At 30.7% G+C, this 14,606-nt stretch overlaps 1 non-coding gene across 1 annotated transcript; it reads right to left on the bottom strand.

Annotated features, from left to right (window-relative positions):
- Positions 1-839: 839 nt before the first annotated feature.
- On the bottom strand, positions 840-911 carry TRNAQ-CUG (transfer RNA glutamine (anticodon CUG)). Its single transcript has one exon. It is a non-coding gene; the product is annotated as a tRNA-Gln (tRNA).
- Positions 912-14,606: the final 13,695 nt, after the last annotated feature.

The following is a 14,606-nucleotide window of genomic DNA, read 5'->3' on the forward strand; positions in this document are numbered from 1 at the left end:
TTATATTTTTTATATTTTGTATCAAAATTAATTAATTTCTTGAAATTTATATAAGATTAAGGCATTTCGGGAATCGGTCTGACTCTATCTATGTTCCTTCCGTTTGAAGAAATTGAAATTTGTACAAATGCACAAAATATTTTTTTCAAAAAGAATGGAAATGAAAATTATAAAAAAATAAATACATTTTTTTAAAAAATAAAATAAAATCTTGTAATAAAATATGATTTGAATCTTACAAACTTATGTATAATAAACTTTTATATTTTAAAAAATCTTCAAAAATATAAATAAAAATTGGGGACAATTGTAGAATTTTATAAGTTTTTAAAGGATTAAAATGTCAAATAATAATTTTAAAATATTAACAAAAGAGAAAAAAAAATCACAGTCTTATTTATAACTTTTAGTTAAAAATTATAAAAGTTGAAAAAAAAATAGATATTCACGAACATCTCGAAACATTTTCAGTCTCCCACTCGACTAAAATCCGAGAAATACTTCCTACAAAATGTTTCAAACATTGCTGGTAGCATGTTGGTTCGATTTATTTCATCTTTCTCAACCAAAGAAAAGGAAAAGAACCATCATTGTTCTACAATCTATAAGATATAATTAAACCGTAAATCATTGAAGAATCTATTATTTCTTAAACACTGGTAGTTATAATTTTTCTAAACGAAATAATCTGCTTCAAAAAATTGCCTTTTGGTTTGAAATATAAATCAATTGGTTCAATTATTTTGATTAATTTAATTTTTGATAATTTGGTAACACAAACATTTAAAATAAAATGAAAAAATTCGTAAAAAAAAAGGCAAACTACTTCGAAAAATTTAAGGTCCCACCGAGATTTGAACTCGGGTTACTGGATTCAGAGTCCAATGTCCTCACCACTAGACCATGGGACCACCTTGTGGAAGGAAAGGGATATTCATAATACTTATTCGTTTTAGATGGCAGATTAACAATTGTCCCCTTTGCCACCTGATTTAGTCATATGATTATTATCGCTTTTAGCTCTGAAAATATTAACGATCAATTTTGTTCCTTTCAGATAAATATTCTCAGTTCTTACAAAAAGTTCTTAATCTTTAAATAATTTGACGGAACAAACTTAAATTAAAATTTTGTACGAGTTTAATTTGTGAATTTACTTAGTTATTCTTTTTTTTTACAATTATTTATTTATTTTGATGACTTTTCAATTTCTGATTTAATTATCTAATTAACTAATTTATTTAATTGATATATCATCATAGTTTTTTTTCCCAAAAAGTACTTAATAATTATTTAATTAATATATAACTATACATTCTTTCAAATAAAAAATTTCGAATACTATTAATATTTTTTGCGTTTTTTTTACTAAGCAATTTTTCACATGAAAAAGTAGAGTTTGATTTTTGAACTTACTTAGATATCATTTTCTCACGATTACTTAATTAATGTTTTATTTATTTATTTAGGTGAATTTTTAATTTTCTGATTTAATTACCCAATTTATTGAATTGATATATCAGATTATTAGTTTTCCTCACTTAGTTTCAAATATTTCAGTTTACCAGAATCAGTTTACACCAGCAGACAAAGCTGATCGCAACAGTATACTATACAAAGCTGATCGTAACAATGTACGTTTGTCAGAAATATGTTGACATTGATTAAAAAACAATTCAACGGACACAAACCAACAGACAATTTTTTTTAGAAACAAATCTTTTATTTCAAAAACCATATATTGAGAAAAAATTCATCAGAGCAGTAGAGTATTCAAACTACTGAAAAAGATCAAATATTCAAGCTTTCACCTGAAAAAAACTTAATTAGTTTAGAACACTTTCAACGATTATTGTATCTAATCATTTAAAGATCATTAAGTGCTAAGATTTCCTTCACAACCACAATCTAATCCCAAAGATCATCATTCACAAACTGGAACTTCTGGAACTCAAGTGATGGATCAGATAAAATATGTTATTACCCTCGCAGTGGTAAGGTTGTGAAAAAATCTAATTTTGAACCTTGTGAAGATGATGATAAATCAACTCCAAAGGGTAAGAAGTGGGACCCATAGCTTGCGTAGAGGAGGTTCAACAGACAGTGTCACCACCATTCCCTCATGCATTGAAAAATTCAGAAAAATCAAATTTGAATTATGATATATATGATATTTTTAAACAAGTAAAAGTTAATATTCCTTTATTAGATGCAATAAAACATGTATCATCATATGCAAAAATATTGAAAGACTTGTGCACTGTGAAAAGAAAATTGAATGTGAAAAAGAAAGCATTTTTAGCCGAACAAGTAAGTGAAATCATTCAAAATAATAATACTTTGAAATACAAAGACCGTGGTTGTCCTACTATTTCATGTATTATTGGAGAACGAAATATCAAAAATGCCTTGCTTGATCTTGGAGCTAGTGTGAATGTACTTCCATATTCAATTTATCAAGACCTCAATCTAGGCGAGTTAAAACCTATTTCGGTAACAGTTGCGTGTTTTCTTGATTGCTCGCAAGCGCACGACATCAAGTTATAGTAAAATGTAATTTTGAGTACAAGTATCGATCCCACGAGGAATGTCTTTCTAAATTTATATTAATGCTTGTAATTAAAATAGTTTCGATTTTATTTAGAATAATCAATTGATAGATTTGTTTATACCAGTAACTAGATTGAAAATAAATTTAATTGTAGTACCAAACAAAGTTGAACAATGGAATAAAAGATCTAGAGGTCTGACTTCACGCAACTATCCACCATGTGCTATTTTGTGTAGCTATATTATAATTGTCTTTCTTATTCATTAACCAAGAATTCTATAATTATCTACTCCCTCTCCCGAGTGCTAAGTAGATACTAATTATCTAACAAAATATTGTAACATCCCTGTCAACAATCTATAATTAAATAACACAATAAGCACTAAATTCTTTCAATGGCTTCAATAGCAAGATATGTCCTCCCGAACTATATAAATACCATCGATGTATTTTTCCCTTTCTTGTTTATAAATTCCCTTTTCCAAGTGATAATTTATAAACATACAAATCATTCAAGATATGGCCAATAAAATGAAAGCATTAAGATTGGAAAAATACAAATGAACAAGAAAGGAAACTTATATAGCATAAAGTATAAATTTCAACACATGGTTTCTAGTTTTGTTCCATCATTCCTCTAGAATTAATATTTAGTTCATAATAATACAAATAACACAACAACACATAAATCTTAAACAAGACATATCAAATAAAAGTAAAAATAAAGAAAGAAGAACTTAGAACAAGAGTTTTGGAGTGTATGAAGTTTTTGTCCAAAAGTGTGCAAGAACTTTGTTGAAGAAGATGAGCTTGATCTTCAATCCTTTCCTTGTAGCCTCCACCCTTATTCTTGCTCCTCAATATGACCTAGATGATGAATAAGAGCATCCTTTTATAGTCCAGACAAGATTCTCCACGTAGCACACCATTTTCCTCTACTTTTATTCAAAGTCCACAAAGTTTCAGAATTTCCGGAATGCTGTTGGTGCACGACCGCGGGTGCGGTAAGAGTAGGACTGCGGGTGCGGTGTACGTTCGACAGAATTCCTCCTTTCCAGCGTGTGAGACTGCGGGTGCGGTCATGCTTCGGCATGTAGCGCAGGTGCGGTCCAGTTAGGGATCGCGGGTGCGGTCCTGCTTCGTCAAACTTTGTTCTTTGCACCTTCTAATTCATCACTATACCACTCCAAACTCTCATTTCTAAGCTTCCAAACTACAATAACAAAAAAAACAACAAATCAAATAAAACCTGCTCAAGAATCACAAAATTCCAAGTTAAAAACAAGTAATAAAAGTACAATAAATTGCACTTATCAGTAACACTTATTTGCCGATAGATATGTTAAAGTGTCAAGAGGTATGTTAGAAGATGTTCTGATCCAAGTTGATAACTTTGTATATCCTTTAGATTTCATAGTTTTAGATACACAACCTATTGAAGCTTGTAATGAGATTCCTGTAATTTTAGGTCGTCCATTCTAACTGATCTAGAATAATGAGAGAAACTGATCTAAAATATGCAAACTATCGGTTGCCAGTAATTGAAGAATAATACGCAGATTTTCGAAGGCAACTGAACAAGCAACTGAATTACGCAGACAACTGACTGATCAGTGAACTGATCCATTACTACAAACAGTTGTGAGCACATTCAAATAGCTGATCCCTCAGCTGTACATGTCATCAGTTAAGGAAATAAACAATCAACCGACAAAAGCTGACTGCAACAAGTAGTGAGATTGCCGTATTTCAGAAAAGCTGCAGTGTACGATTGTCAGAAGAATGTTGACATGGCAAGCAATGGATAGAAATGTTCAAATTGTATTTAATATTACTGTTGGAGGAAAGCCTATAAATAGCAGAGAAGAGCAACTGAAGAAGTACTTTTTAACTCTTGATCGTTTTGAATCTTTGAACTCTGAAAAACTATCAATTTACTATTCAGTTACTCTGCTAAAATCTTTGCAAAAATCAAAGCTCACGCTTATTCTAAACATTCATAGCTTTCATGCTATACTTCGAGCTTTCAACACAAACTGTAATACTCGATCTTGAAGAGAACAGTCGTGTTAGATTATTTAAGTTCTATTAAGTACTATAAACAAGTTTGTAACTAAAATTTTCAGTCTGGCATTGTTAAGCCCAAAACTGAAGTGGGTCTGTACAACTGTTTGTATCGATCAAAGTTTTTTAGTGTATATCTCATCCTTGATATAGAAAGAGTGATGTAGGAGTGTTTGAAATCTCCAAACATCCATAAAATCCTGTGTCTTCTTATTTCAGTTATTATTCTATCTATCAGTCAGTTTATTTCCGCACACTATTTGTTAACTGATTGATATTGACTTACAAGATTTCTGAGTATCAGTTTATCATTAAACTGACTCATCAGTCGAAAAGGTTTTGAAAACTGAAAAGTTTATTCAACCCCCTTTCTGAACACTTTTCCACCTTTAACCGATCCTATCAAGTAGTATCAGAACGGTTGGATCTTGTTCTTGAACATTTCTATATACAAACTGATCAACATGTCTTCATTCAACAAAATTTCAATGTTCTCCAGAGAAGATTTTGATGATTGAAAAATCAGAATGCAGGCTCATCTAGCTGCACAAGACGATGACATGTGGTACGTTATTACAGACGGACCCATGAAGATATTGAAGGCAAACACAGCTGTTGCCATAACTGATGGGGACCACATCGTATTGAAAAACCCTGAGATGAACGGAAAACTGAAGACAAGAGAAAAGCCAACTTGGACAACGTGACCAAAGACATCTTATACAAAACACTGGATAAAGTCACTTTCAGCAAGATAAAAATGTGCAAAACTGCCAAGGAAATTTGGGAGAAACTGATTCAGCTCTGTGAAGGCAATGATCAAATCAAAGAGAATAAACTATCTGTTGTTGTTCAAAAGGTTGACAATATCAAGATGAATAGTGGAGAATCCATGAATGAATATGATGAAAGAATCAGCAGCATTGTAAACGAACTGAATGCACTCGGAAAGGTGTATTTAAATAAAAAGGTAGCACTGAAAGTAGTCAGAGGTCTTCCCAAGGAATGAGATATTAAGATCATGGCAATGCGAGAGTCAAAGGACCTGAACAAGGTCGAACTTCATGATTTATTTTCTGACTTAAAAGCCTACGAGTTTGAGTTGCAAACCAGAGAAAGGGAACCTTCTACACCAGCTGCTACAACTGCACTAACTGCTGTCAAACTGTAATCAACTGGTTCAGTTGACAAATCTGCTAATCAGTTAAGTAATGACGCTATGTCATTATTCGTCAAAAAGTTTGGAAGATTCATGAAAAGAAATCAAGGAAATTTCCAAAGACAATATCAGAAAAATCATTCCAAAAAAGAAACAAATGCTTGCTGCAACTGTGACAAAACTGGTTATTTCATTGCTGATTGTACCAAGCCTAAGAAGGACAGTCGAGGCTCAACTGAAAAGGGAAAGAAATCCTATGAGCACAAGAGAAGATCGAAAGATGATAAGAAATCTTACAGAAAGAAGCATGAGGTGCTTCTAGCTGAGGAAAGCAAGTCAAAATGGACAGAATCTGTCAGCGATGATTCAGAATCTTAGAGCTTGAGCTGCTCCACTGATGATGATGATGAAGTCAAGTGTCTAACGGTTGATGACACAGAACTGGAGTCAACCAGTCAACATGTATTTGACTTTAGCTCAACCGATTTTACACGAGATGAACTCATTTCTACACTTCATGACACGGTGAATAAGTATCACAAGCTTGCCCTATCTTTTGAGAAGGCCAGAGCAAAGCAAACTGATCCCAAAGACAATAAAACTGAAAATAGTGAATCAGTTGATCTGTTGAGTCTTAAACGGGAGATTGCTGAGCTAAATGCTGAAAGAAGCAAGAATCAATCAATGATTCATCAGTTGATGCTTGAAAATTCAAAGCAAACTGAGCTTATTAAGGCATGAAACAAATCATCTGTTGCATTAGCTGAAATATAAGATAAACAAAATTCAGTTACTGATAAAACTGGTTTAGGGTTCAGCAACCAAGATGAAACTTCCATCAGTGATACTCTGCCAAAACTGAACATGAACAAAGAGAAATACATTCACTTTGTAAAATCAGTTATGGTACAAGAACAACCAGAGCCAAGTAAACCATTTATACAACCTATTGAAAATAAGAACAAGGCTAGAAGGTATGGTATTGGTTATAGGCCAAAAATTTCAACTGACCCACAAAGTCGGTCATAAAAAAGGTTCAGTAATAAATACTTTAACTATTCAGATGGCTACTCCAATTACTATAACAACAAGCCAGTTCAGAAAATATATCGGTTGAATAACCAGTTGAAGAAGGCTAAAACTCATATTGCTTCATCTTCACACTACTCATCAAACACACACAGCTCGAGAAAAAACTATCTGGAACACAACAACTTGAAAGTCAGCTAGACTAGTCAGAGTCTAGGTTCCTAAATGACTAATTAATTTAGAACCCAAATAGTTGTGGGTACCAAGATTATATATTGTGTGTGATTGAATGTGAAATGTGCAAACAAAGAATCAACCTGGTATCTGGACAGTGGATGCTCGCGTCATATGACAGGGGATGCAAGTTTGCTGTCCCAACTGATCAAATACACTGGTCCAAACATCAGTTTTGGAGACAACTCCAAAGGTAAAATTGTGGGTAAGGGTAAACATATCCATGGTAACTTTACTATTAAGATGTTTTATTAGTTGAGAATTTGAAGTATAACTTGATTAGCATCAGTCAGTTATTCGACAATAAATTCTCAGTTCAGTTCGACAGACACACTTGTTCAGTTAGAGACTCAACTGATGAGGTCATCTTAACTGGCAATCGTTGTGTGAATACCTACAAAGTCAGTTGGACTGATCAACCTTATGCACCAGTTTGTCTTAAAGCTTCCAAATCTTCTAAAAACTGATTGTGGCATAAGAGATTGAACCACCTAAACTTTAAATCTTATGCATATCGGAGTAACCATGATTTTATAACTGGTTTGCCCAAAATAGATTTTTCAAAAGATAAAATTTGTTCAGCATGTCAGTTTGGTAAACAAGTAAGATCCTCATTTAAAAACAATGGTTGTAAATCATCTTCCTGATGCTTAGAACTGTTACATATGGATATTTTTGGTCCTATATCAGTCATGAGCTTAGGGGAAATCAAATACACCTTAGTAGTCATGGATGATTTTTCAAGATTTACTTGAGTTATTTTTCTAAAATTCAAAGACCAAACTGCTGCACAACTGAGTGCACATCTAGGAGGAATTTTATATTAACGTATTCAAAATTCTATCATAACCAACAAGCAATTAAATCTAAATGTCTAACCATTTAACCATTATCTTAAAAATAAACGCCAATTAACTTTCAAAAGCATTTAAACATGTAACTTAAGCATACAAATCATGTAAACATTCAAGTTCCATCATTAAAATCATTTAAAGCATTTAAACTTATAGACTTGAGGCATGACGACTGAACTTTCTAGAACGGCGGTGGCACAACCCTTTATAAGAACCTGGCTCTGATACCAACTGAAATATCTTTAACTCGTTTTCTTTAAAATGTACTTTTAAATCCTCTTGACCAAAATACACATACACACACAAACACACACACACACACACATATATATATATATACATATATATTTATATATTTATAAATATATACTTTTGCACCATTTAAAATAACTCACTAATGATTTTACTCAAAATCCAAAAGTGAAGTAAAGGTCGAAAAACCGTAAACGTCGAACCAAATCTAAAACTAGCACTTTTCAAAAGTAGCATAAACTTCATAATCCTCTCAAAAAACACTATATGCTTCCAAAAATCATGAAAATATTTAAAGTAATGTAAAAGTATGACTGTGCGGAAAACTAGCAAATTCTTTGGGTTAGTGAACCATCCGCCCAGTCAGTTCACTCAATCAACCCTCCTCCCTCAACATCAAAATCCTCACATGCATCATTCATCTACTGAGTTTACTGACTCAAAATACTTAACCATAGTAATAAGTAATACGTATACATCCACATACAACAGTGAAAATACTTTGAATAAAAAAACTTTTTCATAAATATGCATAAACTTAAACATCTTCTTTCATCGTAAACATTTCTTTTCATAATATACATATACATATATGTTTTCCCCTTAGATGAATTCAAATTATTAATTGTGACTTTCGTATCAGCTGTTGGTCGATTCATCAATCTTACATATTTCCATGATATCAGGCGGCGGAGACATGAGCGACACTCTCATCCATCAACTGAGCCTTGGCTTTACATGTCATCGTGTCATTCGGTATTCATATTCGTATTAGTCACGATCAACTCACCTCCTTAAAAACATTTTATCATATCTACTAATTATAAAAATTCATGCATTTAGCATTTTCTTTAAACCAAGCATGCAACTTATTCTTTAACATTTTACAATTTTCATCATAAAATTCCATAACCTTTCAAAAGAAACATTTTAATATTCTTTATAGCATTCAGGACACTACCAGGACTCCTAACATTTTTCAAGTATAAAATGACATTTTTTCCCATGAAACCCTAACTTTCCCATTTTACTCTTGGACCACAAAACAACAACCCGAATCCATCTGAACTTATCATAACACTTTAAAATAAACCCAAAAATATTTCTTAGTCGTAAACTTAAGCTCCTCGTCTAAATTCGTAATTCGTTATAAAACTTGAACCAAAGTCCCGGTTTTAAACTGAATTGACTTGAAACTTAACCAAACTTTAACCATCCTTTTTCAACCCAATTCAAGCCACTTAGAACTCATAGAAACTCTCAGAAAGTTTCTAGAAATTTCTGTACCATTCAATACAAAACCCTAGCCCTATCCATCCCAAGCTCTTCGACCCTAGCCGTTAACCAACAAGTTCAGACCCTATGTATACTTCTTAGGACCATGACTGAACCCTTATGACCCTACTGGACCAACCCTAGTGAGCCATGCACACGCAGCCCCCCAAAGCCATGCCCTTCATGCATCGCGCAGTCGAGGAGCTTGACTTCGGCCTTCACCCTCGAACCAGGTACAACATCAACCATCTAGGACCATGACTAGACCCCCTTAGGACCTCTGTACATAAACCAAATGCAGCTCGCGGCCTGCATCTTCCAAGGGATCAAAATCGAAACCCTAACCCTATTGAAACCTAATATTTGCACAGCCCCTTCATCCTCCTTTTCCAGCCTTTAACCATGCATCTAAGGACCCTTAAACCCTCTGAACGACCTTACCTGGCAGCCTCTTTATAGCATCAATACCATGAATCTATTGAGCATAAATATCCAGAATTATAGAGCATGTGTATGCCATAAAAACGAAAATAATATGATGCTTATTAGATTTTTCATGCAAGAACACATATTCACACATTAATATGGTATGAAAGATGAGAAAAGAAGTAATAAGTTGTGCCTTTGTGTGATTCACGAATGAAACTTGATTCTAGAAGCGAAGAACGTTGGCGGAGAGACGAGAGAGCCTTGGATGCATTTTCTTCCTTAAAAATGACGTGAATGGCCTTGAAAGTTGGTGTGTGTGCATGTGGTTGGTTGCTAGGAGAGAAACCCTAGGTTTCTTGTGCGATATGAAGTGTTTTGTAAACTCCATCTTTTGATATAAACTAGTTTTTCACCCGTGCGATGCACGCGATGCACGGACAATTATTTTATCTAATTGATTATTAAAATTAGTATGTTTGATAATTTGTTTACTTTATTTATAACGTGAATTTTTATCAAAGTGAAATGTTTATTGTTTTCATATACATATAGATCTTAACAATGAAACACCGAATAAAATAGTAATTTTTGTATTTCGGCTGAAAATTAATATCACGCTTGTATTAGACAATGAATGAAATAATGTGTTTATCAATTATATTGTATTCACATATAAATTTATGTACTATGTAGAAAACAATAACTGTAACAAAATAAAATGATAAACATGATACAAACTTTTAATGTGGTTTTAATTTCAATAAATAATTTAAATTAAAATACAAATAAACTAAATGGAATATAGATCATACAATTAGAAAACAAAATAAATTACAAATTTTGAAAAGCTTCTTTAAATACAACATTTGTTGTTGCATTTTTTGGGTTGCTATCACTATCACATATCAAAAAATTTAGACCCTTATGATTCGTAACTTTGGATACAATAATGTATAACTGACCATGACTAAAAACATGGTTCTTCAAAAAAAGTCCTACATGAGACAATGAGTGCCCTTGACTTTTGTTGATTGTCATTGCATATGATACAATCAAAGGATATTGTCTTAGTTGAAATTTAAAAGGAAGCGTTAGATAAAAGGCAACAATGACATTCTTGGAATAAGCATTTTATTATCTGCATTACTTCCAACAAAAATTTTTCCTTCCAAAACATGGTTTCCGAGCCTTGTTACGATCAATCTAGTGTCATTACATAATCCAAGAGAATGATCTATGTTGGAGATAAAGTACTTTATTTAATTAAAAGAAATCATATTATTTATAATATCACTTAACAGAGATATTGATGTTGGAATCAGCATCTTGACTGAAGCATGAAAACTAAATTGTTGAGATACTCTGGCTCTCAAATCTGTATTTTCTGTTTAAATATTTACAACAAAAAATAATTAAAATAAATGGAACTAATTCTAAAAAAAACATTTATAATGATAACTCACAAGATAAATGTATCAAAGTATAAAAAAAATAGTAATGGGTATTTAATATAAATTTATTTAACATGGATTATTAACAATAGTCTACTATATAACTCCATAATCAATTTTGGCCTTGAAGTAATTTAACTAACAAAATTTTCCTGTTGAGTATGTCAAATTCCATACATATATTTTAATTCTAAATATGTTAATTAACAATTTTTCCTTGTTTATATTATTTTGCATGAAAAAAAATAATAAAAATGGTAGTTTATATTAAATTGACATACAATTATTTTTTAATCATCTATAATAATTCGAGAATTGTTGGTCTAAGATTAAAGTTGATATATTGAAGAGAAAAATGATTTTATACTATCATTGAAATAAATATATTAGATATCAAAAATAAAAACAAATTTAAAATTAGTTCATCTAAAATATAGATGAAATTTTTTAATTATAATAACCTTATATCTATATATGTGTCTTTAATTTAAAATTAATAAAATGATTTCAATGGAGCACAATTTTTTAAACATTTTTCATATTTTTAGAATTCATATTTAAATTTAAATAACAATTTGAATTTGGTATAATTCCCATACTGGAATTTAATATCTGGATTTGAAATTTGAAATATAATTTAATTTGGTAGTAATTCCTAGAAGAGATTCAATTTTGAAGCAGTTATACACACATACATTAATATACAGTTTTAATAATGAATTAAATATATACAGACATTTATTATAATATATCTTACCACATTTTTTCGTTTATTTCCTTTTTTAGAATATCATTTAGACGGGAATTTACTAAATTTAGCAGAAAACTTATAAAAAAAGGCTCTTTTATTCAGTATTTCATTGTTAAGATCTATATGTATATGAACAATAAACATTTTTTACATGACAAATACCACCAACTTCACATCTTTGTTGCCGTCTATGATTTTTTATATGAAATATTTTGAAAGTATGTGTTTGATTGTTAAAAATATGAGTGGATGGGATTTGTGATTATGTTTTGAACAAATTGGATTTCTGTTGAGAAATTCAAACACTTGATTTTTAGAATGAGTGGTAGTAGTGTTTTGAGTTCATTATAAAAGCAGCAATCAAACAATATCTCACTAATTTATGTATTCTGAAACTTGAAATTAGTTCTGCTAATAATTATTTTTTTTGAGTTAATTTTAATGTCATTAATTAGTCATTTATTATTAATGGCTTTTTTGAAACTCTAAAAGCAGCGGTATATTTAGTTTTTAAATTTTTAAGCCTCTATGTTGGAAAGACGAATATTAGTTAATGCAGTACATTAAGTTTCAGGAATATCATTTTTTGGAATAAGGAAAAAGTTAATTGTTTGACCTGATTTTTTTAATTTATGTTCGATTTATTTGACATCATATTTAATTGAAATTTGCACGCCATTTATTTTTACTTTCATTCTGTGTTTTTAACGTGTGTTTAAGTATCTACTTAATGCATTAATTGGAAAGATATTTCTTGATTATATGTGAAAAAGTATTTAATATGTTTTGGAATATAGGTTGATTGTGGAACCATTTTCCAAAAAATAAATAAATTAATTTTTTCATGCAAATTATATATATTTTTATAGATTAAAAAACATTAATTTTAAATTAATAAATGATTTCAACGGAACACGATTTTTTAGACATGTTTCAAATTTCCAGAATTCATATTTAAATTTTGAATAACAATTTGAATTTGATTTATAATTCTCATAATGAAATTTAATTTTTGGATTTGAAATGTAGTTTAATTTGATTTGTAATTCCTAGAAGAGATTCAATTTTCAAGTATTATACATACACATATATTAATATACAGTTTTAATAATGAATTAAATATCTTTAATCATTTATTACAATAACATTTCTCGATTATTTCTTTTTTTAGAATATCTATTTGGGAGGGAAATTACATAAAATAGCAGTTTCTGTAGACAACAATTTTAGTATGACTTAACACTACTTACTGAAAATCTTAGTATCAACTTCCTTAGAACTTACACACTGACTTCTGATTAGAAAAACTTTTTCTGTCAGTTATAAAGATCTACTCAAAAAGATAATTTATTAATGAGATTATAGAGGGTAGGCACAAGATGATCTTTTAGAAGGTTTGTATGAGTGTGTTTTTATTTATTTTCAGCAGTGCTTTTGAATAATAAAATATGTTTGCCTTGGGTGTACTGTCTCTTGGTGAAATATGATATAACTTAATATAGATAATCTTCAAATGGTCGGATATGAACGACTACAAATTGGATGTATCAAAATCATTAATGCATTTGTCCAATATTTCAAATATAATTTGACCTGCTCCGAAATCAGAAAGCAACATTAACTGCTTGATATTGTCTGTCAAATCAGTCAGACGGTGTCCTCTATAACAAGAATGCTAACATTTTCTGAATGTCATTTCTGCTGAATTTATGCTTCAATGAGTACAAGGATATATTCAATGCTCATAATGACCATTGTCAAGATTCAATATGTAAGGTTTCAAAATGCGATAACGTAATCCAACTGCATGCAAATCTAAGAAAATGGAAAATGCTTAATTAAACTATTTTAATTGCATTGATTAAATGTGGTAGGCATGTTTACATGTTTAAAATATGATTTTATATTAGAATGCATAAGATTGTGCTTTCAAGTGTTATTCTAGACACTACCTAGGAATGGATATCGGAGACTGTAAAGGAAAAATATTTTTATTACATTAATATTTTTATTTATTTAAATATATGGCATATTTAATAGGTGATTTTCGAAAATGGTGTTGTTGAGATGTTTTTTACATGCCGAGTCATATTTTAAACCGGTAATCGATTTTGAAGAAACATAGTCATTTTGGAGACTCGGTTATTATTTTTGAAACTTTACTAAACGAGTTATTTTTCCTACATTATAATGGACCTAATGAGCCTATTATACCAAGGTTTTTAGCGAATATCATCTGGTAACAGAAGAATGAGAGACCTAGAAGATTTTTATCATTCGAACTTCCAAAAACAATCACTCTGGCTTTTCATTACTTCTACCATTATTCATCGAGCTCTGTATACTCATTCAGCATGACTTATCAATTGCCTACTGACCTTTCCAATTCGATATCGGATTTCTGCTTTTAATTAATAGTAGAGATCACCTGAAGAAATTTAAAATTTCGTAGTCCTTTATTCACACCTCTGAAATACCATACTAAGAAGAAGCTATCAAATTGTATATCTAATCAACATGAAGTCATTAGTTGTGCAGAAAGTAAATATTCTAAGAT

Source organism: Primulina eburnea, chromosome 6, assembly GCF_022965805.1.
Source record: "Primulina eburnea isolate SZY01 chromosome 6, ASM2296580v1, whole genome shotgun sequence".
Classification (NCBI taxonomy): domain Eukaryota; kingdom Viridiplantae; phylum Streptophyta; class Magnoliopsida; order Lamiales; family Gesneriaceae; genus Primulina; species Primulina eburnea.